Source organism: Lissotriton helveticus, chromosome 3_2, assembly GCF_964261635.1.
Source record: "Lissotriton helveticus chromosome 3_2, aLisHel1.1, whole genome shotgun sequence".
In the NCBI taxonomy this organism is placed as follows: Eukaryota; Metazoa; Chordata; class Amphibia; order Caudata; family Salamandridae; genus Lissotriton; species Lissotriton helveticus.
The window spans coordinates 185,882,383-185,905,303 of NC_136062.1; the positions used below are offsets into that span (position 1 = coordinate 185,882,383).

General features: G+C 45.5%; 1 protein-coding gene across 4 annotated transcripts in view; it reads right to left on the reverse strand.

Moving 5' to 3' along the window:
* MYO9A (myosin IXA) overlaps positions 1-22,921 on the reverse strand; it is a 1,257,959-nt gene that overhangs the window by 962,048 nt on the left and 272,990 nt on the right. The window lies entirely within an intron of this gene.

The following is a 22,921-nucleotide window of genomic DNA, read 5'->3' on the forward strand; positions in this document are numbered from 1 at the left end:
CATTTCGGAATGACTTGTAACCAATGAAGCTGCATGTGCTTGTTTGTATTCCCAATTGCATGCCAAATCTTTGGAATATCTGATTATATGCAAATATTTACAGAAGCTTGAAAGCAAGAGTAAAGATTCTTTGCTTTTAAAATAAAATGTTCACAAAAAAATGCAAGCAAGAAAATAAAAATGTGGCTAAACTACTGTAAGATTTTAGGGACTGTATCTTTGCAGCATCATTTAGTAACATGTTGATGTATACTAGTATTTCCCCAAAATATTATTGCTATTCCTAATGTAATTTGTCTTTACTACTACCTGACCTCTGTCACGGCTCACTTTCGCCCTTATTCATGCCAATGTTGCTCCTTATGTATATTGCCCAAGTGCCTTATCGACCTGTATCCGCCTCAACCCCCATGTGAAGCGCTCTGATAACCGCTTGGGTAATATTCGCGCTATACAAAACTTTTAATAAAATAAATAAATCATTCTCCTTCTTGATCAATTTTATTTAAGTACAAATGAATGCCCTTTAATCCAACATCTCATGCTAAACCCACATCGTGGGTTGAATATCTGTAACACAGCTTTTACTATTAGTCAAGTATTCATTTGTTTGAAAATCACTATGGCATAAAACTAAATATTAGCCTGTGCTTGGACTATTTGTTAGGTCTGATTTAGAGCTGGATGGACAGGTACTCTTTCACAAACATGATGGATCTCCCTTTGCCCTACTACAAGGGCCGTCAGATGTAATGCACTTGCAATACAGTGCACAAAATATCCTTTACATGTGTAACAGAGTACACATCCGTCAAAACTCTTACTCAGGCCATAGTTTTAGGAATCACTGGTGCCAATAATTTTGCAATAGCATGATATTTTTGAGAGGACGGACCTGGATAGTTCTGAGGGTGAGCTAGCCTTTTCACACATTTTTTTCTTCATTTGTGCAGTTTTCAGAGAATGCCAGTTTTGAAATACTGAAACAATCACAAAGGTCTCAAAGGTCCATCGATATGCAATAAAGATTTTTTCCAATTCGGACTTACGTTTGAAAAATTGTAGACATGAGTGTTAAGGAATACATAAATTCTACAAAAACACAGATTAAACAGCTTCTCATGCTGGTCGAGTAAGGAGAAATCTATGCATGGTAAAGAAAGGAAAATGTTACTTACCCTGTAAGCATCTGTGTGTGGCAAGTAGTGCTGTAGATTCACATGCTGTGTATATTCCTGCCATCTAGTGTTGGGCCCGGATGTGTGCAAGTTGTTTTTCTTTGAATTAGACTTCTCCAGTCATGAATTACGGTGACTCCACCTATTGCTAGTAAGGCATATGGGCATCAGCACCATTATTAGATTGCTTTCCGCACAGCGGCTGAAGATGGAAATGGGACATAGCAATACAGAAAGAGAGATGACCATGCGGAAGCAGTAAAGGAAGGAAAATCTGCAACATCAAAAGGCTTCCGGGGAGGAGGGGAGGCGTATATGAATCTACAGCACTACATGCCACGAACAAATGCTTACGGGGTAACAATTTTAATTTGAGTCATGTGTGACTGTAGATACACATGTTGTGCATAGACTGTAAAACAGTCCTCCTATAAGCAGTGGCTAGCCTGAGGATGCTACAGAGGATTGAAAAAAGCGTACTTGAGTACAGCCTGGCCAACATTAACTTGATGGTGAGCTACTACATGCACACAAAAGTGTTTTGTGGAAGTGTGTGGTGCAGAGCACGTAGCAAATGTCAGATATGGGAATGTTCCCTAAGAAGGCCATAGAGGCAACTTTTACCAGTTAGAGTGGACTCCGTGGTTAAGCAAAGGTCTCCCTTTTGAGGTTTTGAGAAGGCAACAAAGAGTTGATGAGTCTTGTGAAAAGGTTTTGTTCCATCTACATACTACATTAGGGCTCACTTAACATCCAGAGTATGAACAGCCCGTTCTGCAACTGAGTGTGGTTGGGGAAAGAAAACTGGGAGTTCTGTCTATTGGTTAAGGTGGAAGGAGGAAACCACCTTAAGAAGGAACTTAGGATTAGTAGGAAGAACAACCCTATCTCTGTTGACCTGAAAGAAAGGTTCTTCCAACATCAAAGCCTGCAGTTTACGAACACATCTAAGAGAGGTGACTGGAAGAAGAAAGTCAGTGTCTGTGTCTCCGGGAGGATCTACTTCGTACATGTCCCAAGGATTATCCTGTGGGGGCATGCAACATGAGTCCCATAGGTTCCTGTGGCTGTGTTTCCAAAATCCAGAGTGTGGTGCCTCTTGTGGAGGGTGTGGTGAAGAAATGGTTTCAGGCAGGGAGGAGGGTAGGTTGTTGAGGCAATGGCAGATGGCTAGTGGACTTGTCATGTCTCTTACGCTGTTTGGACCAGGGGGGAAGGTCAAGGGCTTCCTCATAGCTGAGCTTCCTCTTTGATCCATCTGCAGTCAATGTTGATGGCTGGAGCAGAATTCGGCCAGTGTGGGGTTCAATCAGGATGTGACACTGGCGGTCATCGGGTTAATCCTAGAGCCTCTGAAGAACAGGTTTGACAATGCCAAAGCAAAACGTCTGTTTTGAAGCAAAGGATTTTGGTGCAGGCACGTAGGTCAACAGCGCTGAGCAGGGCTTTTTGATATCAAAGGTTTTGGCTCCGGATTGTGTTTCAATACAGCAGCAGGCACAGAGATGGTGGCAGTCAGCATAGAGTGTGTAGGCTTCAAGATTTTCTTTAGAGCCAGAGTCGAGGCTAGGCACTAGGTCTGAAGCAGGTATTCTGTGCCAACCATAGCCCGGTGACAGACTAGATGCCTGTCTAGGTTTTGAGACTGGATGCCTGGGGATGGACGGGGGCTGCTTGGAGAGCGAGTAGTGTCAAGGGGGTAGGGTTTGTTCGTACTCACAGCCTGTTGAGCGGGCAGCAGGTTTCGATCTCCAGGTCGGAACCAGAGCTAAGTTCCGGCAAAAAGACCTCTACTCGTAGTCAACAGTTACGGCTGGTGCTCATCCACAAGGTTCTGGAAGTGAAGAGGTCCAGGGTGTCATTGCTTCTTCTTCACAGCTTTTTGAGGCTATGAGCCTGACAGTATCTTGAGTGACTCGAGCGGAAAGAGTGGCAGGAGGCCTCGTCATGCTAAGGCGAGAGGCAGAGGTTGCAGACCTGGTGTAGATTGGCCGAGAGGTATTTGGCACGACACTGAGGACAGTATAGGAATGCCGGTCACTCCATCACAGGCGAGACATGCTAGTTGTGGATAAAACAAACAGAGAGACTACGAAGGGTAAGGCCCCAACGGAGGCATAGAAGTTGTCTCAATTCCCAACCTGGACAAAGAAACACCTTGAGACGATGCAAGAAAGTGGGACGTGATAGCAAACAATACCAAGGAAGGGAGAGAAACCGAAAAGGCCATGGAGAAATCACCCCAACTATGTTGAACTGCAACTCAGTCACCCACATTTGAACCTGTTAGAAATGGGATTTCTGGTGGGCTAAAGCTTGTGCCAAAGTCAGGCAGAAAACACCATTCTAAGTCAGGGCAAGGAAGTCACCCGCCAAGATAACCCCTGCTCACCCTCTTGGTAGCTTGGCACGAGCAGTCAGGCTTATCTCAGAGACGATGTATAAAGCATTTGCGCACGCACCCCCAGCAACAACATCCCAGGCCCCCCACAAAAGGAACTCCACACAAGGTTATATAAAAATAGCCTTTGTATTATCAGAACACATCAGAATCAGAATCACAGGATGTACATTGTGCCATAGGCACGGGCAGAATTTACAGGGGATTATGTACATATAGGACAGGGCCACATGGACCACTGTCAGGAATAAGCACTTGGTAGAACTAGCACTTAGAACATAGAACATAGAACAAGCAGAGCTTCACACATGACGCATAAAACACATTCAGCGGTGTAGGGAAGACACATGACGCATAAAACACATTCAGCGGTGTAGGTAAAACACATGATACATAAAACACATTCAGCGGTGTAGGGAAAACACATGACGTATAAAAACACATTCAGAGGTGTCAGTGACGACACATGACGCATAAAAACACATTCAGCGGTGTAGGGAAATCACATGACGTATAAAAACACATTAAGCGGTGTAAAAAAGCAACTTTGTACATGATGCATAAAACACATTCAGAGGTACCAGAACACAGGGTGCGCAAAACATACAACACACAGTACATTTCCTAACACCCAAAAGCAATGGGACATAGATCATAATAGCACCTAAATCACTTTTAAAGTCCAGGTTGCGCCACTGCGCCAATACCTAAACGTAGCAGCTGCCCAGTACTTGCTGGGCAGCTGGGGACAGAACAGGGCCTAAACGCTGCAGCTGGCACTAAGTACTGCGCAGCTGGGGAGGGCCTAGGTAGGCATGAAGGAGTGCGACTCACTCCTGAGTTCAAAGTGCATGTCCCCTAAAAAGGAAAGAACCTAAACGGTGCAGCTGCCCACTACTTGCTGGGTAGCTGGAGGACAAAATTGCGACAGGGGCCCTCACTGGCCCTTAGGAGCAAAACTGCGCAAAGGGTTGGAGCCCTCTGGGCTCTGGAACATGAATACCACGTTGGAGCGGCCCACTGCCACCTGGGGCCGCTCAGGACTAAGCACGGTGCCTTCCCTGACACCTCACGGGGCTCTGTGAAACAAGGGGTGGCCCCTAGGCCATGAGAGCCCCTTTTTGAAATAAATGCCCCATGGAGCGCACTAGCGCTCGTAAAATAATCATGCCCCCGAAATGCTTGGGCTTTAAAATCACTGTGCCCCCCTGGGAGACACGCATGGGCTCTAGGGGAACACGGGCCCCGGGACCTCCTCGGGGCCCTATAAACAGAAGATGGCCCATCGTTGGAGCGGCCCACTGGCATCCGGGGCCGCTCTAAGAAAAATACAGTTCCGGTGCCTCAAAGGCACGACTGCACCCACCCGGAGCTTCCCCCCAGCCCTTCATCACTCACCGGGCTGTCTCTCGATCGGGGGCTCCTCCAGGCGTCGGCATTTCTGCTCTTGTGGCGGCACGCGGGGCTCTCCCATCTCACGGGAGCCCCGCTTCAACTGGTGCCCTGCTTCACCCGGCCCCCCACCTCGGGGCCAGGACTTAGGAATGGAGCCTGCGAGGCTCCGGGCGGACTCTTCTGCCGGGGCTCCCTCCAGGACACGGGAGCCCTGCATCACCTCGGCTCTTCTCTGCTGGCGGCCCTGGGGCTCTCTCCACTTCACGGGAGCCCCAGGCCGCGGGAGGACGTCCCTTCTTCTCCCCCTGGACTCGAGGAGGCGGGCTGGGCTCCCGACCTCCTCTATTGAGAAAACAACTTCCGGTCGCACTTCCTGGTGCCGGCGTCACTTCCGTCCAGCGGCCCCGCCCACAACCAGGCGGGCCACGGACAGCGGCGGCACCCTCGGTAGGCAATTCAAATGTAGAAGCGAGGTGGGCACTCGCTAAGGCACCTATAAAAAGGGGTGGCACCTTTAGTGATAACTAGAATCGGGCATAATGCAGGGTGGGCACCTGTGAGGTACACAAAAGGGCAGGAGCGCTTCCCTCAGAGGGAAAACGGCAACGCTCTGCCCAGTAATGGAAAATAAAGCGCTCTCAAGGCGCTGGGGACACAGACAGGACCAGGGCCCTAGCAACAAGGTCCTCCTAGGTAAAGAAGGAATCCTGGGGAAGGGAAAGGGGAGCAGGCCGCTCCTAACAAAGAAAAAGTCCGCCAGTCCCCCTAGGCAGGGCAGAAGGGTCCAAAAAGAAGTCCATCAGCAATCTAGGGGCTGGGCAGGGCCCAGGGAGGCAAGCCTTGCCCTGGGCCCCAGCAGCTGCACGCCCCTGGTAGATTATAGTCAGGAAAACAAGAACATTTTACAAGAGATCAAAGCCTCTTTTTATACACACAATTCCTTTGTTTAAAGGTGCAGGCAAGGGGCGAACCAGATACAACTGGTTCCTGAGCACTTTGTTTTTGTTCAGCCCCTCTCTCTATTCACAGGATGGTTCAGGGACATCAGACACACCACAGGGGGTGGAGCCAGCATTGTGTCGAACAGGGGAGACTACGAAGGGTAAGGCCCCAACGGAGGCATAGAAGTTGTCTCAATTCCCAACCTGGACAAAGAAACACCTTGAGTCGATGCAAAAAAGTGGGACGTGATAGCAAACAATACCAAGGAAGGGAGAGAAACCGAAAAGGCCATGGAGAAATCACCCCAACTATGTTGAACTGCAACTCAGTCACCCACATTTGAACCCAACAGCAGAAAGAAAACAATCTAACAATGGAGATGATGCCCATGCGCACTATCAGCAATAGGTGGAGTCACCGTACCTCGAGACTAGACAAGACTTCTTTGAATAAAAACAACTTGCACACATCTTGGCCCAACACTAGTTGGCAGGATTATGCACAGCATGTGTATCTACAGCCACATACGCCTTGAACAATCATTTTCAGTGAATTTCAACAATTTATAGATCTAACTTATGAAAAATATGATAGATGACAGAGGTGGAATATATGAAATACCATCTGTACTACATAACTGGAGGAATATGGGTAAAATTGGAAATAAACAGCTAATAAATAATTCTGCACGATTGAAGTGGAGATTAGTTGCATATATGAATGATCAGTCTAGAAGTAGGAAGATTCCGGAGTACTGTGTAAAGTGACAGACAAATAGGACGAGAAAAAGATCAGGGTAGGAAGGAGACAGGATCAGATGAATAGATAGAGTGTGGAGGACGCAGACCGAGACCCAGCAAGAGAGTGTGTGTGACTGAAACAGTCATAAAAGAAGGGCAGAACCAGAGTTGTAGACATAAGGAGAAGGTAAACATAATTTCTACAAAATATTCTCCTAAATAAATAGCGTGCTCATTATATGAGCAAGGTTAGTTCTGATGTGATTTACAATTTAGATTAGAAAATATTGTGTTAATTGGGTCGCTGTACTAGAAACTTCTTAAGCATGCATCATAAAAACGATTATTCCTATAGCATTCTGCTATTTTTTGAAAGCCAAATAAAATATATCAAAGCAGCCAAGTCTTGTTCTAAAAGATCAAGTAAATAGGCATAACGCTGTAGCTGATGTTTTTTCTGGATATTGCTTTCAGCCTTTGCTATTTACCCGTTTTGTCTCCTGGGAGAGGATCATGTCATCGGGTACATCTGTAAGATACAGAACTGAAAAGATCATGAGAGACACAGAATAAGTTAATAATAGATGGGTTTCTGCAATCCCTGTATAAAAGTCAGTCTCTAATTTCTTTATTATCAGTAACTTGTAGCACACCCAGTCACATATTATAAAGAAATAACATCAGAACTGTGAAACCAGAATTTTCTAAGTTGCCATGGGCACCTCCATTTTTGTGTCCATTCTGCCTCTGACCCTCAAGACCGTGTACGTGTCAAACTACACCACAAGCTGACCTTTTCACTGTGTCCACAATAAAATCTTCCAGGAATGTTGGAACGTGAATGACCTCGCCCACGGGTTTCATCCTTCATCTAACATCGTGACGAGAGGCAGGGGATCTGCCTAAGGCCTGTACTGGTTGGCGCTAGTTTCCATCCCTCAGGCAAAATTGACTTTTTCTTGTATTCCTTTTCCTGCGTGGGGTGTCCACGTCCTATAAGGGATGTTGCTTGTCCCTCGCAGGTTGAACAGTCTATCACCTACCTTCCAGTGGGTCACGGATACTTTTCCATCTCTAGAGATTGTCTGTATCAGGTTAATAAACCTGTGTTTCTTTACTCCCAGTGGTGTGGTCTCCCATCTTTGTACGTACTTGGAGGAAGCTGTAGACTAGGGTGTTCCCTGCACCGTTGGGTGGTCTACCTCTAAGACCCCCCGGTTCTTCAATTGGCGCATCAACGTGGTGCTCCATCAGAGACTCGGTGGTCCCAGCTTGATGACCCAGAGAGGAGGGGAAGATCGGTAACTGAGGAGTGCACCTGCAGAAAGCAGACTTGAGTCTCCGTAGCCAACGTCGCCTGTATCTCCTTCCCTCGACGGTGTCTTCGACTAAAGCGTCCCCAGTCCTGACTGGAATCCCTTTCTGGTCCGTCTAGTCTGTCTGAAAAATAAGGAGGAGAACCCCCCGGGAGCGGAGAAACACATCGGGTATTCTGGTAGGGTCGCTTCAAGTGACATAAAAATAATTCTTATACCGATTCAGTTTTGCATGCATGTGTCTGTTTTTCTGTTTTGATTAATGGTTTCTGATTCGATCTTTGCAAAGACCGAAGGACAGGTAATGTGTTCCTGGTTATGAACTGTCTGGTTTCTGAAAGAAATATTATTTAAGTATAGTAAACATGCCTGTTTTCAGTAAGTTTTGTCAACTCTGTTGTTGCACGAACAGTCAGGATGTATTAGAAGAAAGTCAGCCAGCACCTCCAGAGGGAACCCCTAATAAAGAGATGTACATCAAATATGGTATTTCTTGTATAATTTATACTAAATTGTGGCGGAAATACACAAAAAATAATGCCGAGTTACAGTGGCCCGAATTTGGTTCCTTTGAGGTACCTAAACTTACATATTTGGAAGAGCAGCTGCATAAACGGAAGGTGCGAACGAGTATGTTCTATTCCTTTGGTCTATGGCGAAAAGAAATTAATGAAAGAAAGAGAAGAGCTGAAGCGAAGACACTCAGAAAAACTGCTCAACAGGAAATGGCGTCCCTTAGAGGGCGAGAAGTAGAGAAGGGTGTGATAGGGAACACCGACTTAACACAACTGGACAGTACCCCTTACTGCCCCCAAAACTTGACGAAGACAATGCTATGTTGTTTTTTAGACCTCCCGCTTATTTTGAGACACAGCAATTGATACAGCCGCAGCCAGCACCCATCCAGAACGCTCCTATTCCTGACGCCCCAGTCCCACCGGCTCAGGTGGTGATACCGGACTCAGACTGAAACCCTTGCCCCTGTAGTTATTCCTAAAATCGTGAAGCAATGTGACAGGAAAGGACTCCTGGGTGGAAGCATACCCCACCTAGGATAATACTGCTATTACTACAGCTAGAGTACTCCTGAAGGAATTCTTTCCCCGGTATGGCCTTTGTAGATTGATGCAAAGTGATCGAGGATCACATTTTATCGGCCAGACAGTCAAGCATATCTTAGGGAATGCCCCATCTCCGTCTGACCTTCCTCAGGAAGTGTTGACTGATTATCTGTATGACCTCACTAAAACAATGCCTTTTCTCCATGAACAGGTCCGAGCCTCCGTCACCGACAGATCTCAGGGCCCTGGCCACTATATCAAACCATGAGACTGTTTTGGTGAAGAACTTTGCACGCACCCAGTCTCTGCAGCCTCGCTGGAAGGTTCCTTTGCAGGTACTGCTGGTGACCAGAACGGCCTTGCGAGTAGAGGGCAAGAAATCCTGGATTTATGCTTCCCACTGCTGAAAGGTGGATCCCATAACTGAAGACAACTTGAAAGTACACAAAGAAGTTCTGACCCACAATAAACCAATAGACTGTGACTAGGATTCAGAACCTGAACTAGAACTTTGTGACGAAGGAGCAGACGGATACTACCTCCGATCCAAGGCTAGGCTGAAGAACAAGCCCAGCTCCAAGGGCCGTTAGTACTCCTTTGTTCGTTGCTGCAGGGCGGTAGTAAAATCTGACTGAGGGTCCTGGGTTTACCGGGACAGACATTGGTCAGTGAAGCAACCAACAACTATCGGCGGCTATTAGGGACATTGCAGTACTCTTGGGACACGTGTAGAGCGATCATGGCTGGAGGTTATGATGATGCCAGATCAATCTCCCCGAAACCTGAATATGTCACAATACTCCCTATTCATGAGTACCAAAGGCTACGCACCACCTTGAAAAATGATTACCAAGTACCATCATCTAGGTCTGCCAATGTTCCCCTCAAAGGGGAAAACAGTCAACGACATTGGAATGGTATGGATCTAGAGGTCGCATACACCGTGGTACTACCACCACGCTGAAGAAAGCTAGAATGAGAGTTTAGAGTACCTGGACAATAGTACTGTTTGTCCTGATGACGCTTGCTGTTCTGTGCAGTGTAGTGTTCTGGATTATTGAAGAAACAGCTCCAGCTCATCATACTGTCCTGCCTCACACCCCACAACCATCCGAAGTCCCTGAACATTCACGTGCTCCGTGGCCTGATTCTCACTTCAACAGAAATTCTGAATTCAGTAATAATACTTTCATCCAAATGCTGCACCAGTTTAACCATCTTTCGGGTGCAACTTACTGTTATGTTTGTGGACTCCTACCTCATGCAACTCAACACACCGTCCAGTTCTTGGTGTTCTCTGCCTCGTCTGCTTATACTTGCACTCTAATGTACAACTTGACAAGCGTCTGTCCCTCACGTGGCGATGCTGGCAACCTTACCACATTCCAGCCCTTTCTTTGGACATTCCATGCACACAATACCATTTGTAATGCCTCTGACTCGGCACCAATGCGTACTATTATGTCTACCCCTATGCGAGGTACATGGGGTTACACTTTCGTTACCATCCGAGCTAAAACAGTAGCCATTTCTGTTACATCACGTCCTGGTACATTATGTCTACAAGGTTAAGGAAAACTACCTGTAGGAGTCAGCATATGCAATACTACAATGATTTATGGCAATTTCACCCCATATCTCCGCCTTCCTACAGGATTGCATTTTGTGTGTGGAAACAAAGCTTACACTTGGTTACCTCCCGACTGGAGTGGTACATGCTACATTGCTTTCCTCCTACCACCCGCTTTCAACAGAGATAATATGTACCACTGCCAGAAAAGACAATTGCCAGATGTAGATCAAACGGACACCACAGGTCAACAGTTCTATGCTGCTATGAAAGGACTGTTGCTGTACTGGGGTCCAATGTCCAACAGCCTCCAGATCAGAAGATTAACCAGAGTACTCAAAGCAACAATATAGTGACTGCAGGAATACTGACCAACTACTCCGCCGAACTTGATGCCACCTGCATGGTTGCCCTCCAAAATCATATGGTGTTGGACGTCATCTTAGCGGATAGGGGAGGAACCTGCCGCATCATCGGCGCAAGCTATTGTGTGTATATTCCTGATTCGTCGCCGTCAGTATATGATGCTATCTCCAAGCTTCACCGAATTGCTACCGAAATCCATCAAGAAACTGGAACTCCCTGGTCTTGGAGCTCTGGACTCTGAAAACTGCTCGTCTTCTGGGGTTGGAAAATGGTAACGGTCTTACTGATTCCCCTAGCTCTTCTGTTCTTCAGGTGTCTGTGCATCCACTGCGGCCCGACACTCTGTTCTATCTGTGCTGCCAGATGTAAACCACCTGCTATGCTTAAAAGCAACGAAATTAGTAAAATATTGTATCAGCACGCTGTAGACTTACTCATACAAATCGATATTGACTGAGGTGTTGCGCATGGCAAAAGAAGGGACTGTGAAACCTTAATTTGCTAAGTTGCCATGTGCACCTCCATTTTCATGTTTTCGTGTCCATTCTGCCTCTGACCCTCAAGACCGTGTACATGTCAAACTACACCACAAGCTGACCTTTTCACTGCGTCCACAATAAAATCTTTCAGGAATGTTGGAACGTGAATGACCTCGCCCGCGGGTTTCATCCTTCATCGAACATTGTGACGAGAGGCAGGTGATCTGCCTAAGGCCTGGACTGCTTGGTGCTAATTTCCAACGCTCAAGCAAAACTGACTTTTTCTTTCATTCCTTCTCCTGCGGGGGGTGTCCACGTCCTGTAAGGGATGTTGCATGTCCCTCGCAGGTCGAACAGTCTCTCGTCACCTACCTTCCAGTGGGTCACGGATACTTTTCCATCTCTAGAGATTGTCTGTATTAGGTTAATAAACCTGTGTTTCTTTACTCCCACTGGTGTGGTCTTCCCTCTTTGTACGTACTTGGAGGAAGCTGTAAACTTGGTTGTTCCCTGCACCGCTGGTGGTCTACCTCTAAGACACCCTGGTTCTTCAGAGCTCTGACTCTCTTGAATAAACTTATCCAAAAACCCAGCTTGTTGCAGTGATTCCACTTTGTAAAACTGACGTCTCAATGTCTCCAGCCAGAGAGTAGAAAGTCAGGTCAGGTGTGCTGATTTTGTATCTTGAAATTTTGAAATATCTAAGCCTGTACATCCAGGGTAAGTAGGATTTTTCCACCCAGTCCATTCTCCAAATCATATTTTTCGCTGTCAGTATCAGAGCTTGATGAATGTTATACCTGGGACCTGCAAAAACATCTGACTTTTTGACAGTTTCTTTTTACAACACAAACCTGGCCAAAGGGCATTAGAGAACCAGACTACCTTACACATTTGTTTTATTTTTTAGACCCTGAAAATGTAGTCATTTGCACAGAATCACAGGATGTTGAGCCGAGCCAAGAAGTTGGTGTGTCTGAGCTACACCACAAATAGCTTTTTTTCTTATGAGACATTTTCTGTATCTGCAGTCTACTAAAGTAGATGCTTTCTGACTGAGGTTTCCAGTATACATCCTTCTTTGGGAAGTGGGTGTGCAAGGGCTTAGGCAATAACACACTCTTTTCACTATAAGCCCGAGACCAAAAGGAAGCAGGAGGGAGTAAAAGAAGGAATAGTGCAATTTTCGGTGTTATCTGAAAGCTACTCAAAATAATTTTAAAGTTCTGCCATCAACGCATGGTGCATATTCTGATAGTGTTTTATCTCTACGTTTGCTTGCTTCCTTCCCATCCTCATGATATGTGTCAATCGTTTATGCAGGAAGATTTTGCTTTATTAAGCCTCATGCAACCTACTAGGTGCTTCCAAGCATTAACAGGAGTGACTGGCATCTTGGCACACATTCACTTAGGTTTGCTGGGCTTTTCTTGACTTAGCCTTTCACATGGAGCAGGTTTATGGTCCTCCGAGGGAGACTACATCTCCTTTTCAGTCACACTAAGTTTATCTTCTGCCTCAAACACAAGCAGATTGGGTGCAGAGGTCGATTGGCCCCACTCCCAGTACCAAAGAAACCTTGGCGTGCTAAGACCTATGCTTTCATGCAATATGCTGAATGTATGAGATAAAACAAAAAACACCCTTACCGTCTGCTCTTTAGCCATACCCTGCAAATACGTGTATTTTCCGGGCTTTTACAGACAAGCTAGAAGGGGTGTAGAGCAACACAGAACGCAAGTGTGGTGCAGGTATTTGAGTTGCGAAGCAGAACATGGGAGAAAATGAAAGAAAGATGTGCGACCTCAAATAATGCAGAATTAAAAAGTAAACAATAATTTCTTCAACGTGAGCTTTGAAAGAGTACACATAATTCTATGTCAGGATTGGAGGCGAGGATTATGCCTTCTATTCTTCACTTTATTACAGAGCAGCCATTATTCAAACAGACTACATTTCCCATCAACCCTGGGGAAACTGTAGTCAAACAAAATTAACCAATGAACACTGTCCAAAGTCCACCAATAGGGGCCCTCCAGCACACAGATAGTCGGCCCTCACTGGCCCTTCCTCATCTTTCTTCGCTACTCAGCAGCCGAGAGAAGTGGTTTTCCTCATTGCTTATGATTATTGTGTCATGCTGTTTACTTAGCGATATTAAGATTGTATGCTTTGCCACTGTTTGCTTAGTATTTGCTATTGCTGATCGCGCATGATATGCCGCTGGTTTGTTCCACTACCTGAAGCGCTTTCCGACGTTTGTATTCCGGGCCTGCTGCCTGTTCCTATCAGCATTTCACGTTGGGGCGTGTGCCAGCCCCGTTGTGTGAAACCGCGGGAGCTTTGACTCCTACGCAGTCCGTCTAGTGACCCTTGCTCCTCCGCCTGTCAGGGGGCGAGGTTGGTGTTTTTCTACGGCGTGCGCATTTTAAACCCCGAAGGGTCTGTGCGACACGCCATAGGCGGGTTCCGCTGGCCTGAGGCTTTACGCGAGAGCGATGTCTCCCTATTGTCGTTTCGGCAGCCGCTCGTTTGTACTTCATTCACGCTCCACTCGACACGTTCTGTGGAATCTGTACTAATCCTCTCACGCCATTTCCGATACAATTGCAAGATTTCTCGCCCATCCTCTGACTGACACCCAGCCCTGAGAACTTCTGGAATGTTTCCAGCAGTGTCTGGAACCAGACCTATTAAATACTTACCTCCTCGGGTTATGTGTACCTAGCCCGTCATCATGGAAAATGAATACGATGACGACTCCCTAGGAGGGGATAATGCCCTGACCGACCTCCAATGGGATGAGGATTTCTATGAGGCAGTGGACACCTCAATATACCACGCTGTGGGGGAAGCCATGGCCCCCTTGGAGGAACGACTTACCCAACGCATTGATCAGGCGTTGGCGCGTTTCGCAAATATCCTGGTGGTTCCCCCACCTCCTGCGACCCCCATCCCTGCGGTTTTTTCGGTTTCCTCCCCGCCGGCCAAACGTCTATGTAAAGCGGGAATAGACACTTCCGCCTTCGATAGGCTTAAGCAGGCCTTCCTCGCCACTCAACCAAGCCTCCCCAGGAACTGCCCCTTCTGTTCTGCATATCACCTGACAGAATCAAATTGTTTCAGGGCATTCAGCTCCTGCCCACCAAAAAAGAAATGATGTCCTTCCTGGGGATAATGAACTGCTGCCACTAATGGATAATGAATGCAGATGCTATGACTGTTACAAAATGAACTTGCAAACTGTTTCAAGAAATTGAAAGAGACATTGTGTACTGCGCCATCATGGGACTGCCAGACTACAAACTGCCTTTCCATCTCTGTTTCCGAGCAAAATAACATTGCAAATGAAGTGATGCTGCCAATGGTGTGCTGACACAGCTGGAAAAGGAAGGCCTGCGGGACATAACTATGTGACTTTGCTTTCTGCAGTGATTAGGGGTCAGCAGCTGTGACGGTGGAGAGGACGGCTCTCATTACGTTGGACTATACCTGTATTGTCTAGGTGCCATATTTGGTGCAGTAGTTACTGTCTGGATCGACACAACATTTTTCTGCTAGCAGGCACACAGGTTATAATGGCACCATGTAAGATGCCCACCTGTTAATTTGTCAAAAGTATTACCTGTAATAGGTTATTCTGATGGGATCCATTCTCTTGGAAAAAAATAAGACCTCCAAGTAAGTTGGTGTTGAGATTGTAGAAAACGGCACCACGCCAAGATTAGACACCATTAAAAAAACAAGCATTTGCAATGCAATAGGTCTCGCATTATTTAAGTTTGAGCTACTAGTACTGTAAATGGCAATGTTTTTATTTTTATTTATGCACTATTTTAATTTTTTTTGCATAAAAAGGTAGCTAAAACAGAACACGACTGCCATTTTGAACTGTTTCCCTCCCGTAAATTCCCCCTCGTAATACCTGGAGAGATTTGTGAGAGAAGAACTCCAGGTCCAAGCTCAAGTTGCACTTGACTCAGAAACTGTGAAACTGGCTCAAACCCAGTTTGCGCTCAATCTCTTATTTAGCAGAGGATTCAGAATTATATATATTTAATTAATGTACTTTGTCCATTTTAACAACACTTTAGCATTTTGACCTTCATGTGTTCTTCTGATTGGTCGAGCAAACGTGGAAGTGCTTAAGCTAGAGTGGCCAAGCTGGAAAACATTCTAGAACGTTCCTGGATTTGCCAACAGAAAGTGAGCTACATACACAGTGAATGCAGTCCAGAAACAGACGACGACATCTTTACAGCGAAACTAAGGAGAGATCAGTTCGCGTGATTGACAGCATATTAGCATAACTGTGACGAGACAGAACAGCGATCACTGCAGTCAAAAGAAAACAAGGAAAAGCAAAAACTCACCGCCGCAGCCCGGCTCGAACAGGAAGCCAGGCAACCTGTGTTGGGACGGGGGCGGGGCCGCAAAAAGACAGGAAGCAGACGGGAGCCTACCCCGCGCTCCTGTGCCCGTCAGCCGGAAGATTGCCGGAGGATTTGCGTGCCAGCTAGCGGGGCTCCTGTGCTCGTGGAGAGCCCCGCCTGCTGCTGAGGATGACCCGCTGCCTGCCGAAGGAGAGAGGGAAGGAGAGAGGGACACACGAAAAGAACTCGGTGAGTGGGGTGTGAGGGGGGGGAGGGGACATGTGCGCGCACGTGTGTGTCTGTGTGTGTGCCTGTGTGTGCGTGTGTGCCTGTGCGTGCGCGTGTGTCTGTGTGTGTGTATGTATGCATGCATGCGTGCGTGTGTAAAAAAATCCGATGACTGGTGGGGGGGTTGCAAAGTGAAAGTAAGCAGCGCGTGTGTATGTGCGCATGCGTGAGTGCTGTGTATGCGTGTGCCTGTGATGTGCGCATGCGTGAATGTTGGTGCGCGTGCAAGCAGCTGAATCCAGCCGGGGAGAAGCGCGTGACAGTTTTTTGTCCGTCATTCCCCCGTGTCAGCTCGCTATAAGTCTCCGACCCTGGACGCATCCTTCGGATGCGAATTCCAGGGCGAGACCTAAAAAGGTAGACTAGAGGAGTGGTACACTGATGGTTCCTCAAGCAGACTGATAGACACTGATTAAAGAGCAGGGTATGCTATAGCAATAGCTGAAGTGCAGCTCTGCCACTTGGAACGTCTACCCAATAAGATGAGCTGAAAGCCTGTGACAAAAGCATGAATACTAGTGAAAGGGTAAAATTGTTAACATTTAAAATGACTCACATTATGCTTTGCAGTTCTTATTTGTGGCCAGCTGTGGAAGTACCATGGATGCATAACAGAAGCAGGGTGCCTTATTAAAAATGGTCCTTTAATAAGGATCTTGTTAAAAGCAATATTATTATACACCAGGATAGCGGTAATAAAATGTGAAGCATACACAGGAGCTAATACTAAGTTAGACAGAGATGATGCTGACACAGCATTAAATGAAAGCATGTTACAGCCAGTGTAGATGGGACAAATGAATAAAGCATTCAAAAAAATACAGCCCATTCAGAGACAATTGTTGCAAGCTAATGTAAAGGAAGCACAATAGTCTGCAAAACCAGATGAACATAGAGGGAGGATTGATGATGGATGCGAGCTGAATAATGAAGAGAGTATGGGCCTACCAGTATAAGATAGATGCCTGTGTCCCCACGCAGTATGTTCCTTTCCCTTACAAGACTGGAGCAGGGACCCTCTGATATTGCACAAGGGAGGATGAATGTGCAGATGCATGTTGCTTCCCAGTGAATGGATTTAAATATTTGCTGGTGTGGGTGAATATGTTTTCAAAATTAATGGAGGTGTTTCCAACAGGGAAGAATAATGCAGCAACTGAGGCACAGTACTTCAGTAAAGCCACCTCTCTAAGGCTAGGGACCCACCAGGGCATAAATAGCGATAGAAGGAGATCACTTAGTGACTACATTTATGTCAAAGAGGTTGTTTTTGGGAATAAAGTATAACATGCATACCCCATACCACCCTCCACTTGAGGCCAGGGAGGAGTAAATGAACTCCAAAATAATAAAAATAAAAAAATTCGATTATTTGTAAAAGCAACTGATGGAACAGGCCCGAAATAGCATAAGGCTCTGACTTTAGTACTGCCTGCAATGTGGCAAAGACTTCTAAAGTGATTATGGATACATGGTCATTGCGAGAAAAATAAAAGCGGTTTCTTTTAGTTCTAGGTGGACTGGACCACAGACGGTGAACCAATGCCATGAATGGATTGAGGGGAGAAGACGCAAGGCAGCGCCTCAACGCCTGAGAGGACAGTACCAGAAAGTGATGACCATCTGTCACCAGAGGACCTGAGCAACACAGCAGTCAAGAAGTGGACGGACCAGACCATTTCCACGATCCATGAGGACCCATCATAAAGTGTCAGAGGGACACGACATCTACTGATGCTGTTGAGTGAAGTACACATGATGGTCTGCACCTGCAGAAAAAATAGACTGAAGAGGACAACACAGGGCAGGTCCGTGACCGTGCCCCTGAACAAGACGACTACGGACCAGGAGGAGAAGAAGATGACCGCTCACTGCGTGCCTTTAAATTACTGACACTTGCAAAAAGTGCCCAGGAACTGAGTGACTAAAGTGTCACTGTAGCACTATGCATTGCACAGAGAAAATATTTGTTGGACACTTACTGCCGGTATCACAACAGCCTGCTGATATAATACTGATCTCATCAAGATGTATCAATGTGACAATACGTGCATTGTACGCAAACACTGTGTAATGCCATCCAAAGATATGTAACAAATGTTTCCTTCATAGAGATATATATATATATTTTGGTTTTACACTAATGTTGGATAGGTCTATCCAAAAGGGGGGATTGTTACAAAATATATATGAATACCCATATAAATTCATTTGCATGTACTTCCAAAGAGTTCATGATTATATAAGATCACATTAGCATGAGGCCTGGAGCTCAAAATGGCTTCCTATCTGACCCTGACTGGACAAGCTTCAACAAGCTATTCTGTACACCTTTACAGGTCACCTTGCTTGTCTTGACTACATGATATACAAGTGTTACACAGTGCAGAGCCTGCCTTTCTGGTCTGCCCATATCTGGCTGTTTTGCATGGTGCAGACATTGAACATTCATATCAGCCATATTTGACTTGGTGCCTTATTCTAGTTCCGCTGACATGGCATTTCTTCAGGTATATAGCACCTAGAAATCTGGGAAGAAGCGGTCTGAGATCCCCTAAGGTGGCAGATCTGACTTCTTCCTTGCTGATTAGCAATGTTGCATGCTTGTGGTACCATTAAATACATTTCACTCTGTTTCTGAGCAAACCTGCTATGTCTGGTGAGTTCATTCATTTGCTCCTGGGAGGGTGCCAGTATTTCCCCATCAATTATCCCACCCTAGGAATCATCTCAGGATTCCCGCCCCGTATGTCAGTAAATAATACATTTTGGAATTCTGTTTCAGATGGTGGGCTTGAAGTTCTTATGCTGTGAGAATGTCTTCTCCACCTTTATGTTTGCAATGCATTCAAATTGCCTGTTCCTTGGATATCTCTAATGAGTTCCGTTTTGATTGTCTGCCATGTCAGGCTTGTGCTCTGCTGACATCTGTTTCTCGGCGCGAATTGATCGCTCATTTTGCCTTCGTAGGGACTGACTCCAATAAACAGGACGCCTGAGGAGTTTCGGCCGGCTGACTTCGCGCTCAGAAAGAGGAGGAAGGGCCAGTGAGGGCAGACTGTGTGCTGGTGGACCCTAATTGGTGGACTTTGACAGTGCTCATTGGTTAATTTTGTTTGACTACAGTTTCCCCAGGGTTGATGGGAAATTTAGTCTATTGTTTGAATAGTGGCTGCTGTGTAATAAAGTGAAAAACAGAAGACGTAATCCTCGCCTCCGAGTCCTTAATATAATTTAAACTTTCCATTACGTTAGCTAGGACATTTTTCATTCACACAAAAGGATGGTAAATATGCTATGCCCTAGGGGAAGGGCAACAATGTGAAGAGGAACAAGAGCCAGTGTAATATAAGGAGATATATATATATATATATATATATACACATATACAATGTATCAACCATGTGCAATATTCTTTCATGGAAACAAGCATTGGAATGAAAATATGTACATCTAGAACTGTTTAAAGCTTCATTAGAAAATATTTTCAATGTTTAACTTCCCTCTGTGTCAGTCTGCACAGACATTGACCGGCAGTCATGATTTCCACATTTAGAAATAAACAGAGAGTAACAGGTGATTTCTCTCTGTAGTTACCTGTAGAAATCGTAAAAATAGAAAACTGGCTGCTTCGAAATATTCTATGTTGGAACAGTAAACTTAAGAAAAGGTAGTACAATTGTACAGTGAAAATCTGTTTAGGGTTACTATGGAATATTACATATTTATGGGGCAATTAAAATGCATAGTGTTTTTCAGATTTGCCAGATAAATCACCAAAGAAGGAACTAAAATACAAGTAATTTAGAGGCAAATTGCAAAAACCTCAATATTCTTTACATTTTGGTACTAAAACTTTCGGACATAAAAATATAATAGATGTTTGCATTAGACAATGTAATCTTAGTACCAAAAATAAACTTGCACTTAGAATTCATAGAAGCTGACGAAAGGGAGAAGATTGGTTGTGATATCTAAATCAGCTCACAGTCCTGAAGTATTTGGACAACTATGAGACAAACATCAACATTCAGTTCAATGATGACTCTACAATCTAGTTTGGAGTGAATATATACAAAGTCTTGCAAGATGCAGAAATAAAATAAATTATCTTTCCAAATACCAAATATGTTCCCAGTAATTAACAGCCATTGGTTTCAGTCTTTTACCTAATCTTTTTTGTACCTCAGGTATACAAATAGGACACAGATGGCAGCACTATACAATTACAGAATATCCAAGCACAGCCAAAAGGCATCATTATTTACACTGGATGTACAATCCCGCTGCACTTCTATCTCTCATGAGAGACTTGTGAGTATTGAGTGGCTACTGAGTGGCTACTTCTTCAACAACCAGATTTGCAAGCTAATAATTCTTCTTTTGAGCAACTACCATATACAATGCCTTGTTAACCCATTACGTGAGTGGGAGGCCCACGAGCTGTACGCCGTCACGGTGCGTGTGTGCGTCAACTGGCTCCCGGCCGTCCTAGCACCGGCCAACAGAGCAAATGCCTGCGCTGCCCCCATGGGCCGCCCTTCATGCTACCCCCACCGGGGAGGACAGCGGAAGCCCTTCCGATGCTCCCCCGTCCCGCCACGTCATCTAATGACGTCCACGCACACAGCGTGGATGTCATTCGGTGATATCGGACGACCTGGAAGCCATTTGTTTCCAGCACGTTCAATGAGGAGGGTGGGGGGATTTAAAAAAAAGACATCTGAGGAAAGGGTTTTATTTTCCTCCGATGTCTCTTTTTAGCATTTCTGATGCACGATTGTGCATGAGGTGCGATTGTACAATAGGAATGCCCACTAGAACCCAGGTTTTTTGTTGTTGTTTTTTTAACTAAAAGGATGCTTTCCGGGAGCGGCCCCTTGGGTAAGGGTCGTTCCCATTTGGGGAGCAATTTGTTTAGCAGTTTATGCCACCCAGGTGGACAGATCAGCCCAAAAATGAAATAATTTTTTTGTGTGCCCACTAGGCCACCAGGGTGTTTTAAAAAATATGTTTGTGGGGAGTGGCCCCTTAGGCAAGGGTTGTTCCCCTTTGGGGAGCATTTATTTTGCCAGTTTCTGCTCCTTCCCAAACCCACCTCCCCCGCTCCTTGGGGGAAAGATCGGCAGATTTATTTTTGTGTGCCCCACTAGGCGATCAGGGATTTATTTTTATGTTGGGGAGCGGCACCTTGGGAAAGGGTGGGTGATTATTGGGCCGTTTCTGCCCTCTTTGGGGGCATATCAGCCATATGTTTTTGGCTCATCTGTCCCTAAGCGTGAGCGTGATATTCTTTGCGAAGTGTTTTGCTCTGTTTTATGTGTAATTTTCTTTTTTTCGTTTTTGGGGATATTGTTGGTCCTTGCCTGGTCTATGCAGAGTAGGTAGTGGTGAGTTTAGTTGCTTCTGGCAAATGAGTGGTATAGTTTTAGAGTATATAGGTGTTTGTAAAATAAGTAATAAACAAAATGTGGCTTTATCACAAAGTGTTTGTTGTTGTTGACTTGTTTGACAAGTTAACTTTATTAGTAAGGAATATGACTAGCTGCAGAATTACTGCTCGGCAGGTGTTCGGTATGCTTTTTTGAATCTTCCACTAACCATGATTATGAGACTGACAGTGCGTCTGAGGGAGAGGAGGAAAAGCAAGATTCTGGCAGTGAGTTTTCAGTCCACAAAGAATCATCTGATGAACCAACTCTCAGTGCGGATGAAGCTACTCTCAGCACGGATGAAGTGTCAATTTTAGAGGAGGACACTGATGAGTCGATGGTGCAGCAAGAGCCTGGGGCTGCAAGGTTTCCCATTGGAAGAGCCTGACTCTGGGTTGATCCAAACATGGTGAAGCCGGTGTTGCCTGCCTCTAGTGGTGATGCAGGGTTTAGAGTGGATTGTAAAAATATTTTGCCTATACAGTTTTTTCAGTTGTTTATGGATAATGTATTTTTGGGGGACAACAGTGCCAGACTTAGGCCCGCTCTAGAGCTCCCTGGTGGACTCCCACATATCTGGATGAGATGAAGAAGTTTTGGGGTTTGACTTTTTTGATGGGGTGCATATTGGTCTACCAGTCCATTGATGACAACGGCCATATTTCCTGCTATTATGAGTGTTAATCGGTATTTGCTTTTGCTTCGGATGCTGCATTTTGTTGATAATGCTTCGACATTGCCACTAGATCACCCTGACAGTGATCGTCCTTTCAAGATTTGGCCTGTTCTTGATCACTTTTTAGATCAATGTTCAGAGATCTATACTCCAGGGAAAGAAATAGCTGTTGATGAGTCTTTGGTCCTGTTTAAGGTTCGTTTGGGTTTTAGGCAGTACATTCCTAGCAAGAGGGCACGTTATGGAATTAAGATGTATATGTTGTCTGAGAGTAGGACAGGATATGTCTATAATTTTTGGGTGTACACTGGATAGGGATTCCACTATTGACCCCCCTGGTTGTCAGCCCACTTTAGGAGTGTCAGAGAAAATTGTGTGGGAACTTACTAGAGGACTTTTTAACAAAGGTCACAATTTGTACCCAGACAACTTTTACACTGCTGTGCAATTGTTTAAGGAACTGTTCAAAGTGGGCACTCCTGCTTGTGGCATAATCTGCTCTAACCGTAAAGGTTACTCAAAAGAGCTTGTTTGCAAAACGCTTCAGAGGGGACAGTGCAGTGCCTTGCGTAGTGATGAACTACAAGCTGTGAAATTTGTGGACAGCACGGATGTGTACATGCTGACTATCATCCATGATGACAGTATTTCACCTGTGACTGTTTGGGGTCAGGTTGCTGAAGTGCGCAATAAGCACATGGGTG